Source organism: Typopeltis vanoorti, chromosome 21 (assembly GCF_054136105.1).
Source record: "Typopeltis vanoorti isolate ZY-2024b chromosome 21, IOZ_Tvanoo_1.0, whole genome shotgun sequence".
NCBI lineage: Eukaryota > Metazoa > Arthropoda > Arachnida > Uropygi > Thelyphonidae > Typopeltis > Typopeltis vanoorti.
In genome coordinates this window covers 60,916,076-60,928,124 of record NC_143569.1, presented here as the reverse complement: position 1 = coordinate 60,928,124, position 12,049 = coordinate 60,916,076, and the positions used below count along the sequence as shown (strand labels likewise).

Sequence of the window (12,049 nt, the reverse complement as noted above, 5' to 3'; positions counted from 1 at the left end):
AAGTTGGTTTCGGTGGTCTTTTAGTGCATACCGAACCTGGTTCGATGAGGCCTGTCTGTTAACTGCCTGTTTACCTGCGGGATCTATTGTTCTATGATATTGCCTTTGTAACCTATTTTTTTTTTCTCGGAAAAGTTAATTTATGTCTTCTGGGAGTCTATTTGGCGATGCACGTGTAGTTATATTTGTCACCTGTGATACTGCTGTTAATATTTGTTTTTTAAAGGTTGTCACTGCCTTTTCTCTTTCTTCAGTGGATATGTGGTACTGGGCCAAGGAAACCTTGGCCCAGTACCACATATTGGGCTATAAAGTCCTTATCCCTATCTCATGTTTACTTTTACCCCAGTCTGGGGTTTAAAGTATCTGTACTTAGATAGTTTGATATCTCGAGTCCCTATGACACCCGTATCTGATATCAACTGGAAAGAACAGACGCTACACTCTCACTTAGCTCGAAAACTTTGTAAGAACAGAAACTACACTTTGATCTTAGCCAAAAGGCCGAGAAGCTTATGAGCGATTATTCAGTGCCAGGTAAGTTTAATAATAATTTGTGAGTTCAACGTATCTCATCATCGGCCTGTGGAGTAAGATAGGTGCTGAGATTCAGCAGATAGTAGGAGAGGAAATGAAGATAGAATACGTAGTGGTAGAGTACGTAAAAGGAGGCCTCAGCTGACCCCTGTTTTAGCTGTTGACCCCCCAGGGGGTGCTTCTAAAACGGTCGTTTATTTTTCACTTTTTAGAGAAAATAGGAAAAATCCTAAAAGGGAAACATGTAAAGGAAACTGAGAGAACTTAGAAAGAAATCATGAAGGTTAGAATAGGAGCAAAGGGATTTAGAGGAAGGGGAGGAGCTTACCCAGAGTGATGCAGCTCACAGGGAGCTGCACGCCTCGATGTAAGCCTTCGCTGCTCGGGTTCTCAGCTCCACCCCCTCTTCTGCGAACTAAAATAACCTGGTGAATCTAAGCAAAGGGGGCAATGAGTAGGGCAAGGTTTAGTTCTTCCTACTTTCGTTTGTTGTAGGTTGTTAAAATGTGTTCAGTCACTTTACTTCCCCGGGCCAGGTCTAGCCGGAAGAGAGTACTGAAAAATGCTGCCTCCACCTGAGCATCTACATCCAAAACTCCCTGTATCTGCTCTGGAGCGACTTCACTTATATCCTCTATGAGGAGGTCGCCCCATATAGCACTAACAACCTTAGGACCGTGTTTTCCAGTGAGGAAGAGTACAGGTTCCCCTATTTTCTCTATTACTTTTTGGAATTTCTCTTGCACATCAGGGATATCTTTTAGGAGAAACTTTAGAGTTTCCCCTACTTATGCATGGGGGAATTCTTGGTGGGTGGTCTCAGATGCTTTGGCTGTTTTGGGCTTTGTCAACTCCTCTTCCTGTGGGCTTAATGGCCGTTTGGAAATGATGGTGTTCGCCTCTATCTCCTCTAATTCAACTTCTTCTTCTTTATCTATATTATCTATATTAGCATTGATAGCTTCTCTTTCTTCTGCTGGAGGTACCATGATGGATTCAATATTGACTGTTCCTTCTGTTGAGACTTTATTGCTCGTTTCTGCAATTATGGCCGTTTTTTTTTCAATTACGGGATTTCTTGTTGTTTTAGACATGGCGGTATGACTTTCTGTTGCATCAGGAGTGGGCTCAAGAGGTGGAAAAGCTTCCTGTGCTGTGCCATTTCCATTACTTGGTGGAGTTGCTGACGTGATAGCACTTCCTATCCTCTCTGCGAGGGTTCTGGATGGGCAGGTATCTATTTTGTGGTCTGTGGCACCACATTTCAGGCAAGCTGCCTCACATTTGTCTTGGTTGTGACCTGCTTTGAAGCAGTCTTTGCACTTAACTCGAGGGCAGTCCGCCCCAAGATGAGTGAAGTCACCACACCTGAAACATTGCTTTTTTACGCCAGGGTAGTTTACCATTACCCTGGCGAATCCAATGACGACAAAGTTTGGTACGGCTGTTTTCATCTCTGGTGAGATGTTTACTTCTCCCAACTTCCATTGTGGGTTGTCTGCATCGTTTAAGACTTGTATGTTGCGTACAACACCCCATTTCCCGAACACTTCGTGGATGACTTTTTCTATGTATTCCAAAGTGAATCTGGGGATTTTAAGCAATTTGATGATGCTCCCTTCCATGAATGGAACTATTTTTTTTTCCGTTGCATTGAAATCCTTCAAGCAGTTTGTCTGTGGTCTCCGCGCTCTTTACTACTATTTGGAATCTGCCACCACCAAAGGGAGTGAAACCAAAAATATAGTCCGCACCGACCCTGTCGATGAGGGCTTTAGCCAAAAGTCGGGGTCGTAGGTCGGCGTCAGTTTCAATGCAACCGTCCGGGACCATCGGTGCAATGGTCCGAGTACGTGGCAAAACATTGGACATAGCTGGTGAAGGGGAGAGGGGGAGGCTACACTATTCCCGCCACTATCGAGTGCTTTGATATTACCCCAGTCAGGGTTTTGCTCTATCTGTCGCTGGTCCGTTAATATCACGAAAGCCCGGTGGGATCCGTAACCGATATTAACTTCTCAGAACAGATACTACAGTCTCACTTAGCTTGGTAAACTTTGCAAGAACCGATAATAAAATAATTTGTGTGTTCAACAAAATCTTCATCATCGGCCTGTGGAGTAAAATAGGCTGAGATTCAGCAGATAGTAGGAGAAGAAATAAAGATAGAGTGCATAGTGGTAGAGTAGGTAAGAGAGGCCTCAGTTGATCTGTTTTAGCTGTTCACCCCCTAGGGGTGTTTCTAAAAAGGTCGTTGATTTTTCACTTTAAAAAGGAAAAATCCTGAAAAGGAGACATGTAATAAGAACATGAAGTAGAGAGAGAGCAAAAAATATCTGGAAAAGGAGTAGAAACGTAATACCAATTTGGAACAGAAAGGAAAGGCAGAGAGCCTGGCCCGAGTGATGCAGCCCACAAGCAGCTGCACCGCCTCACTGTAAGCCTTCGCCGCTCGGGTTCTCAGGTCTGCCCCTCCTGTGCGGACTAACAAACAATTTGATTGACTTTAAAGGACAATACCTAAGTGAAAAGTCAACTTAGAACTGCCTTCTGGAGAATTTCCTATATACCCATTTAGCTGTGTTCAAAATATCTGCTTTCTTTATAGATTTCAAAGTTCTGCATAGGGCGTTTTTCTCCTCTGCTGGGAGGTCGTTCAGGTGATCTTGATATTGGTCCGGCGTGGCTGTGAAAATGTCTACGATATAGAGGTCCTGCCACTCCATACTGATTTGTTCGTTGTTAATGAAGAACTCTGGCATTGTTTCTGAAAGGTGCATTACTTTGTAATTGACCATTACTCTGGCCGATCCTATGACAACAAATTTTGGTACTTCTGCCTTCATTTCGATTACTGCCGTGACTTCAGCAGACTTCCAATCTTGGAAATCTGGATCATTTGCCACTTTAACATCTCTTACTACTCCCCATTTCGAGAATGTTGTCTTAATAATGTTGGTCCCTTCCTCTAGGAGGAAGGGACCAACATTATTCTAGGGGAAATCTATCCATTTTTAAATTATCCATTATCATATTCTAGGGGGAATCTATCCATTTTTAAAGTCTTTTGAATACTCCCTACTAGAAATGGAAACACTCTTTTTCGTTGGCAATCTAACCTTGCAGTAGTTTCTCCCTTGTGGCGGAGTCTTTAACTACCACTTGGTATCGATCTTCTCCACAAGGGGTAAAGCCGAAAATCTTGTCAGCACCAACAGCATCGATCAGAGCTTTTGCTAACGTCCTTTTCGGGATGCTGGCCTCCACTACTATACCCAGAGTCCGGGTACGTGGCAAAGCAGATGACATGATCGGAGGGACTACAAAGTCCTTGTCCCTATCTCGTGTGTTACTTTTACCCCAGTCTGGGATTTAAAGTGTCTGTAATTAGATAGACATATAGATAGTTAGATATTTCGTGCCTCTATGGGACCCGTAACTGATATCAACTAGAAAGAACAGACGCTACACTCTTACTTTGCAAGAACAGATAATATAATAATAATAATAATTTGTGAGTTCAACAACACTTTGATCTTAGCCCAAAGGCCGTGAAGCAAGATAAGTTTTAGAAAGACAACTTGTGACAATAGGACTATTCTGATAATAATAATAATTTGTGAGTTCAACAAATCTTCATCATCGGCCTGTAGAGTAAGATAGGCTGAGAGTCAGCAGATAGTAGGAGAGGAAATAAAGATAGAGCATAGTGGTAGGGTAGGTTAAAGAGGCCTCAGTTGACCTGTTTTAGCTGTTTTCCCCCCCAGGGGCGTTTCTAAAACTGTCGTTGATTTTTCACTTTACAAAAAAGGAAAAATCCTAAAAAGGAAACATGTAACAAAACAAAAACGTACACAGAAAAGCAAAAATTGAAAGTTAAACTTAGAGGTGGAGGAAGGATCTGGCCCGAGTGATGCAGCTCACAAGGAACTGCACCGCCTCGCTGTAAGCCTTCGCCGCTCGGGTTCTCAGGTCCTCCCCCACCTGTGATAGCTGAAACCGGTGAAGCTGTGTACAGAAACCCCACAAGGTGGTTACTGTGTCTTTCTTTTGTTGTGGGCAGTTATTATTCTTTTGGCCACCTCACTTCCCTTGGCCATGTCTAGTTTGCAGAGAGCTATGAAGAACGCCGAAGCTGCCTCCTCGTCTAAATCCTGGGCTACCTCTACTTGCTCAGGGGTGATTTTGCTGATGTCATCAACGAAAATGTCACCCCATTTTGCACTAACGATGTCAGATCCATGTTCTCCTGTGAGGAGGAGTTCAGGTTCTCCTATGTTTTTTATCGCTTCTTTGAATTTTTCCGCCATCCCTGGGATACCTCTGATGAGATGGCTGAGAGTCTCCCCTGCTTTCGCGTGAGGGACTTCTGGGTGGGCGGTCTCAGATACTTTTGCTGTTTTGGGCGTTACCAACTCTTCTTCCTGTGGGCTTAATGGCCGTTTGGAGGTGTTGGTATTCACCTCCATCTTTCCTTCTTCCCTATCTATATTATCTGTATTAGTATTTATATTGGTATTGATGGTTTCAATAGCGACTGTTTCTTCTTGTTGGATTTTACTGCTTGTGGAAGTTTTTTTCCCCCTTTCGGTTTTTCTTAGACGTGGAGGTATGGATTTCTGTTATATCAGGAGCAGCCTCGAAAGGAGGAGAAGCTTCCTGTGCTGTGTCATTTCCATTGCTTGGTGGAGTTGCTGGCGTGATTGCACCACCCATCCTCTCAGCAAGGGTTCTGGATGGGCATGTGTCCACTTTGTGGTCAATTACCCCACATTTCAGGCAAGCTGACTCACAGTTTTCTTGGTTGTGGCCTGCTTTGAGGCAGTTTTTACATTTCACTCTAGGACAGTCCGCCCCAAGGTGAGTGAAAGCACCACATCTAAAACATTGTTTTTTTACACCAGGGTAATTTATCATTACTCTGGCGGATCCAATAATAATGAAGTTGGGAATGGGCGTTTTCATCTCGAGGGAGATGTGGACTTCCCGACTTCCATTTGGGCTTTTCTGCGTCATTTAGGACTTCCACCTTGTGTATAACGCCCCATTTCCCGAATATTTCGTGGATGATCTTTACATCCGTTTCAATATATTCTAAAGGGAATCTGGGGATTCTAAGTAGTTTGGTAATGCTCTCTACCAAAAATTGTTTTTCCATTACATTCGAATCCTGCAAGTAGTTTGTCTCTTGTTTGCTCACTCATTACTACTACTAGGAAGCGGCCACCACCAAAGGGAGTAAACCCAAAAATCTGCTCAGCGCCGACGCTTTCGATGAGGGCTTTGGCCAAACATCGAGATCGTAGATCAGCTTCCACTTCGATTCCAAGGGTCCGCGTACGCGGCAAAGCCATGCTGGTGAGGGGGGGCCTAAGCTATTCCCACCACCGAGTGTGTTGTTCTTGCCCCAATCTGGGGTTTATTCTGTATCTGCTGCTGTATAGTTTATTATCAAGTGCCTCTATGAGACGCTTTGCCGATAATAACTGAGCTAACATATATACTATACTATACTACAATTTGCGCTTAGCTAAACAATTTGCTAATCACTTATGGGGAAAGTTCACAAAGATAATATCCTCATAATTGGAATGACGACAGGACTTTCCTGATCTTGAAAATGTTTGCGATTTTCTTTAGGGCAGGAGATGAATTTAGATATTTGGTGTGAAAAAAATCACCTCAATTAATAGAGAATTAAGGGAACTAAAAAGTGTTTTGTTTCAATTTTAAATCTATATTTTAAAATTATATAAAAATGAATAAAAAATATACAAAATAAATAAAATAATTTAAAACAATTCCTTGTCTTCCTTCGGTACTGTGGTGTTTATAACCTTTCATGGATGGGAAATAAAAAAGGCCGGATTGAAGTGGACTGAAAAAAATTCATTTTTTCTGAATCAGTATTCCCGAATTATCAAACCTTTAGCTCATTTATCGTTCCAAATGTTCGATAAGTTTACAATAATATGAGGGCAAAGATTATCATAAAAATAAATAAATAAAAATTATACGTGATTCCTATTCGTCTACCAATGCTGACGTCACCCAAAGTAAGGTACAAATAAGCCAATCGACTCATTTCGGAGAAGTGAATGATTGGAATCGATTTGTGGAAGAATTGCAGCAGATCCCTATCTGCTGCAATTATTTCTAACTTAGAAAATTTCGGTTTCTTACTTTCTTTCTTTTTTTTTTTTTTTTTTGAAAACAATTATGATGATTTTTGAATTTTTTTTAATTTCCTCAAACGTTTTCTTATTATTTTATTTTATTTCAATAATATTATTATTGCCTCAACTTTATTCATTTTATGCAGGATTTTTTTAAAAACGTAGTTTTAGAATTAATATAACATTTTAATAAACTAATGAATATTTAATAGCTTAGAGGAAAAAGCCATTATTTATAATTTAAATTTAATTTCAAAATTATTCTTCTAAAGGCAACCTCATTTTTAGATAAAAATATAAACCAGTACTAAAGTGGCTTGAAAGGATGATCCCCAATGATTTTTAATGTTAATCTCACCTGCGAATGATGGGAGAGGAATCCAATAGCCAATTTTTGTGAAGTGGGTGGGCTAAATAAACTGCATTTGAACAAAATAATTAAACTATTTTGTTCAAATGCAGTTTATCCTTATTCCTACATATTGCAAAACAATAATAGCTGTGAAGAACTGAGTTCAAAAATTTTTCTCCTGTTTGAATTTACATTCTCCAAAGAGAGTAATCTGTACTTTCCAGGATGGCAGATTCTTCCAATTATCTTCCATTGCCAAAAAATAAGTAAGAGATCTAAGGCATGCATGAAAAACAACACAAGAATATGGCAGACAACTTCCGCCATCTCGTGTTCATAATCCAAACCACTATTATTTTGTGAAATAGTGTGAGTTCTACGGTCAGTTATTCTGCATTGCTATTTCAAAACGCAGAGTTTCAGAGTTTTTTTTTTTTTTTTTTTAAAAAAAAAGAAATTCTCGAATAATTCGAGAACTTATTAAAAAATGTCTAGAAAAGTTTCTATTCCCTGAATTGAATCGAACTTATAAGGTTTTAATTCGAAAGGAATTGAAATAATTAATATCATGTAAGAATATATAGAATCCTTTCTCTTCTTTATCGTGGAGGGAATTATAGTATACTAAAATAAAATACAAATTATAAAAAGAAAAAAGAATCGAAAAGGAAGAAGGGTTTAAATTCTCCCAAACCACAGTTGGCTATCGTGATCATGGATGAAATATGCTGGTTCGCTTGATTTCCTAACATTTATTTCAATTTTAAATTCTACCATTAAATTTTACCGCTTTGATCATCCTCGAAATTTTAATTAATTATGTGTTATTTTGTCTATACGTAACACTTCTAATTAAATATCAAGGATTTTTTATATGAGTTACCATATGGCATAAATTTCAAAATTTACTGTAATCTAAGATATAAAATAAAATGTCAAAGAAAATTCTTATTTTGCTTTCATATAATTATTATAAAAATAAAGAAAATATCAGTTAAATAAAAGAAAAGAAAAAAAAAGTAACATTTATAAACCTTTGCAAGGCTCAGATATCGAATGACGTCACACAAGTTCCAAATGCGATACTGCGCAGTGCTCTTTTTATATATTTCTCCTTTTTTGCAGATCACAGAGTGAAGAGTCAATATTAAAAAAAAAATAATATATATATATATATATATATATATATATATATATATATATATATATATATATATATATATATATATATATATATATATATATTGAATGCAATGGACATAAAATTCAGTTTAGAAAAGTGACCACCCACGTTTGCTTCAAAACCATTAAATTCACAAACTATAATTATTGTCCACCTTAAATTTCCACACACGCAAAAAAGATGAGTTGTGGAGTTAGGCCATGTGGGTTGCGCAAGGCACTGATCCCTTTATTGAGGACGTAAATTACGGTGTCAGTTGGTTTGAACATGTCTAAGAAGGAACTAATAAGGAGTGGCAAGTGTGTGGGCTTTGCTTACTTGCTTTCTCCTACTGATTGCATTGTGCAATAAAAAAAAAAAAGAAAGATAAGAAAACTCATGTGTTCCCCATAAAAATATTCACTCATATGAATAAACATGCTTTACTTAATTGCATTTATTTAATTTATTTGTAAATGATCTGTACTTTTCACTTCTTCCAAGTTTGTTTGTTTTTTTGCCTTGAAAGATCAGCGTATTCAAGTAATAATATAAAGTAATAATAAACATACTGTTTATCAAAATGGAGGATATTATGGATCCATCCATATTTTATAAATAAATAATAAAAGATACCTAAAAGTTTTGAAAATTACCAAGAGAGTTATGATAACATAACCTTAGGCATTGTACTCCAACACGAAGGTTATGTTCTCATAAGCTCTCTGGTAATTTTCGAAATTTTAGAGCTCTTTTTTATATTTGGCTATAAAATATAAATGGATCTATAATATCCTATATTTCAACTTCTTAGTTATGCCATTTGAAGTCTTCTGACTCGTAATTTTGGCAATTAAAAATATTTAGTATTAATAACGGATACAGATATATACCAACATACTTCTATCTTAGTTATATTGTTAGGTGAAATGACACATCAAAGATTAGATTTCTTGTGTAGATGAATAGACCAGGACTTTGGTCGGATTAGTGAGGAAAAGGCTGCGTTAAAAATAGGTTCTGTGATTAAAATATAAGACAATATCTGTCTCTTGCTTCAGCAGTAATGACGTTTTTGTGTAAAGTTTGCTTGACCAATATGTAGATTTTCTGGGAGCAGTGCTCTCGCCCACTGTAGCAACTAACAAGACAATGATATTAAATTGAACGCACCAAACATTGGGGTTTATTATTAAATTCAACATACCTTATAGGGCCCTTATAAGGACTGGCTTGAAGCGGCGAAGCAAGAATGCTTTTCATCTTCCCCGTTATCTGTAGAGAACAGTGTAGGGATAAGGTGTTATTGAGCTATTAAAGCTCTGATCATGGCAGGAGGGTAACAGCAATAGCCGAGCCTCAGTTAGAACTTCATTGACTACAGCATTGCCATATGTAAAGCTAAAGCCGTCTCTAAAAATTCGGACGATCCCTAGGCCACTCAATCGTGGGCGAAATACCGTCCATCTCAGCGTTGGCTCCACTCAATGATGGCTTTCCACCCGCACGCCACCACCGAGCAGAACCGCTCAAATTCCGAAGAAAAGCATTCACCGACAAAGCCCCTCAGCGGGCTGTGCCGGAGAACACTTTCCCTGGAGATTCAAATTGCTCCCTTAAGGCAAAAACCTTAAGAGAGCGAACTCAAAACTCTCGAATCTCAGCTCCCCAAGGGGGTAACAGCAACAGCCGAACCTCAGTTAAACTTCATTGGTACAGCATTGCCATCCATTACCCTCCAAGGGTATTGGATTGAATGAATCAATCCTATAGCCCTTATCCTTATAAGGACTGACTTAAAGGGGCGAAGCAAGAATGCTTTTCATCTTCCCCGTTATCTGTAGAGGACAGTGTAGGGATAAGGTGTTATTGAGCCATGCTGTTGCTGTTACCCTCCTGCCATGCTCTGATCATGGCAGGAGGGTAACAGCAATAGCTGATCCTCAGTTAGAACTTCATTGGATTCAGCGTTGCCATCCATTACTCTCCAAGGGATGTTATCGAGCTAAAAAGCTCTAGTCATGGCTGGGTAACGGCAATAACGGAGCCTCAGTTAAAACTTCGTTGGCTACAGCATTGCCATTTGTTACCCTGGAAGTCCTAAAAAGGACTTTTTCTATCCTTACTCTCCAAGGGTCCTTATAGTCCTTATAAGGACTGGCTTAAAGGGGCGAAGCAAGAATGCTTTTCATCTTCTCCGTTATCTGTAGAGGACAGTGTAGGGATAAGGTGTTATTGAGCAATTAAAGCTCTGATCATGGCAGGTGGGTAACAGCAATAGCCGAGCCTCAGTTAGAACTTCATTGGCTACAGCACTGCCATCCATTACCCTCCAAGGGTATTCTCTAGGGTATTTCTGAGATAATCATTTATATAATATGTATCTCTAAAACTAGATGGTTGAGCGAAATATATTAATGTAACTCTTAATTTACATCAGCTAGAAAAGGTTTTTCTATTGTATTTAGGAATATATTATATATATAATGAGTTTATATTTATTTAAATAAATTTAGATCGAGAAAAAAGATCTCACTGCAATGAAATTTGAAAAGTATAAACTGATGGAATCAATGGTGAGATCTTTCTATATCTTTATCCATGTTTGGCCAAGAGCAGATCAAAATCACCGACAAAGTGATTTTGATCTACTCTTCGCCTACCCAGGATACTAAAGTTTGGATATTACATTTTGGAGGGAGATGATCAAAGTGAATATTAGTGATACCCTTTGGATTGGTCGAACATTCATCTGATCTCGCTGCCTCCGTTAGCCAACTTCTTGCAAAGTTCGGTTAATTTTCGGTAAGGACATTCCTTAGCAAAGAACTCATCACTATATTTTTAAAATTATAATCCCATCTATGAAAGGTTACCAATTAATACCGTGAACGAGATAAGTACACATACTCGACACTGAATTAGAAGCTTTTATTTAACATCTTGTTGGACCTCCTTTAGCGACTGCAATTGTCGAAATAATGTTTGTCCATACAAGCCTTCTCAAGCGACAGCAATCTCATTCATGACAGACAGTCTTAAGACACTACACTTATGCTTCTTAGACAAGCACGGTGGGTTATTTTTGCACTGATTAAACACCTTGGATATCGCACCTTTCGAGAAACCAGTCTATTCTGCTGTTTTCAAAATCGTGGCTCCGGCCAGACGGGCACCCACAATAAGCCCTTTATCGACGCACGTGACCAAATATTTAGCATATACGATGCTTAAATGACGTTTACGTATATCTACATAAAGGATTCTAATTTAATGGCTAGTATGTGTATTATATTACTGACGAGTCCCGCTTTATGCGAAATAATGACTGTATGGGAAATTATGGGGGACCACATCCAAAGAAGAATGGGCTAAGGTTAATTGATTTTGCTATATTCAATAATTTGAAAATCGCAAAGTCCTTTTATAGGCATAAAGAAATATACAAATACACAGTGAGAGTAAGATGCCTTAAATGTCTTATCGCTTATATAATAGAGAGAAAAAAAATGTAATAACAGGTGTCAGAGTTTACAGATGTTTACATTTAGATACAGACATGTATCTAAATGTAATATACCCCAAAATGACCAAAGATAAATTAAAAAAAAAAAAAATAGAAAGTGTATTTAAAATAAAATGGTTACAGGAAAAAAATATTTAAAAAGAACTGTACCAAAGAAAATTAGAACAGAATTTACTAGAGATAGAGGTAAATGAAAATACTGGAACAGAATGGAATGGAAAAATATACGCAACATAATAAGGAAAGTAGCCAATAATAGCCTGGGGAGGGTTGCAGGAAAAGGAACGGCAGATATC

The 12,049-nt window shown here is 38.4% G+C and overlaps 1 pseudogene; it reads right to left on the bottom strand.

The window, feature by feature from the left end:
* Positions 1-357: 357 nt before the first annotated feature.
* On the bottom strand, positions 358-516 carry LOC150094896 (U2 spliceosomal RNA; annotated as a pseudogene).
* Positions 517-12,049: the final 11,533 nt, after the last annotated feature.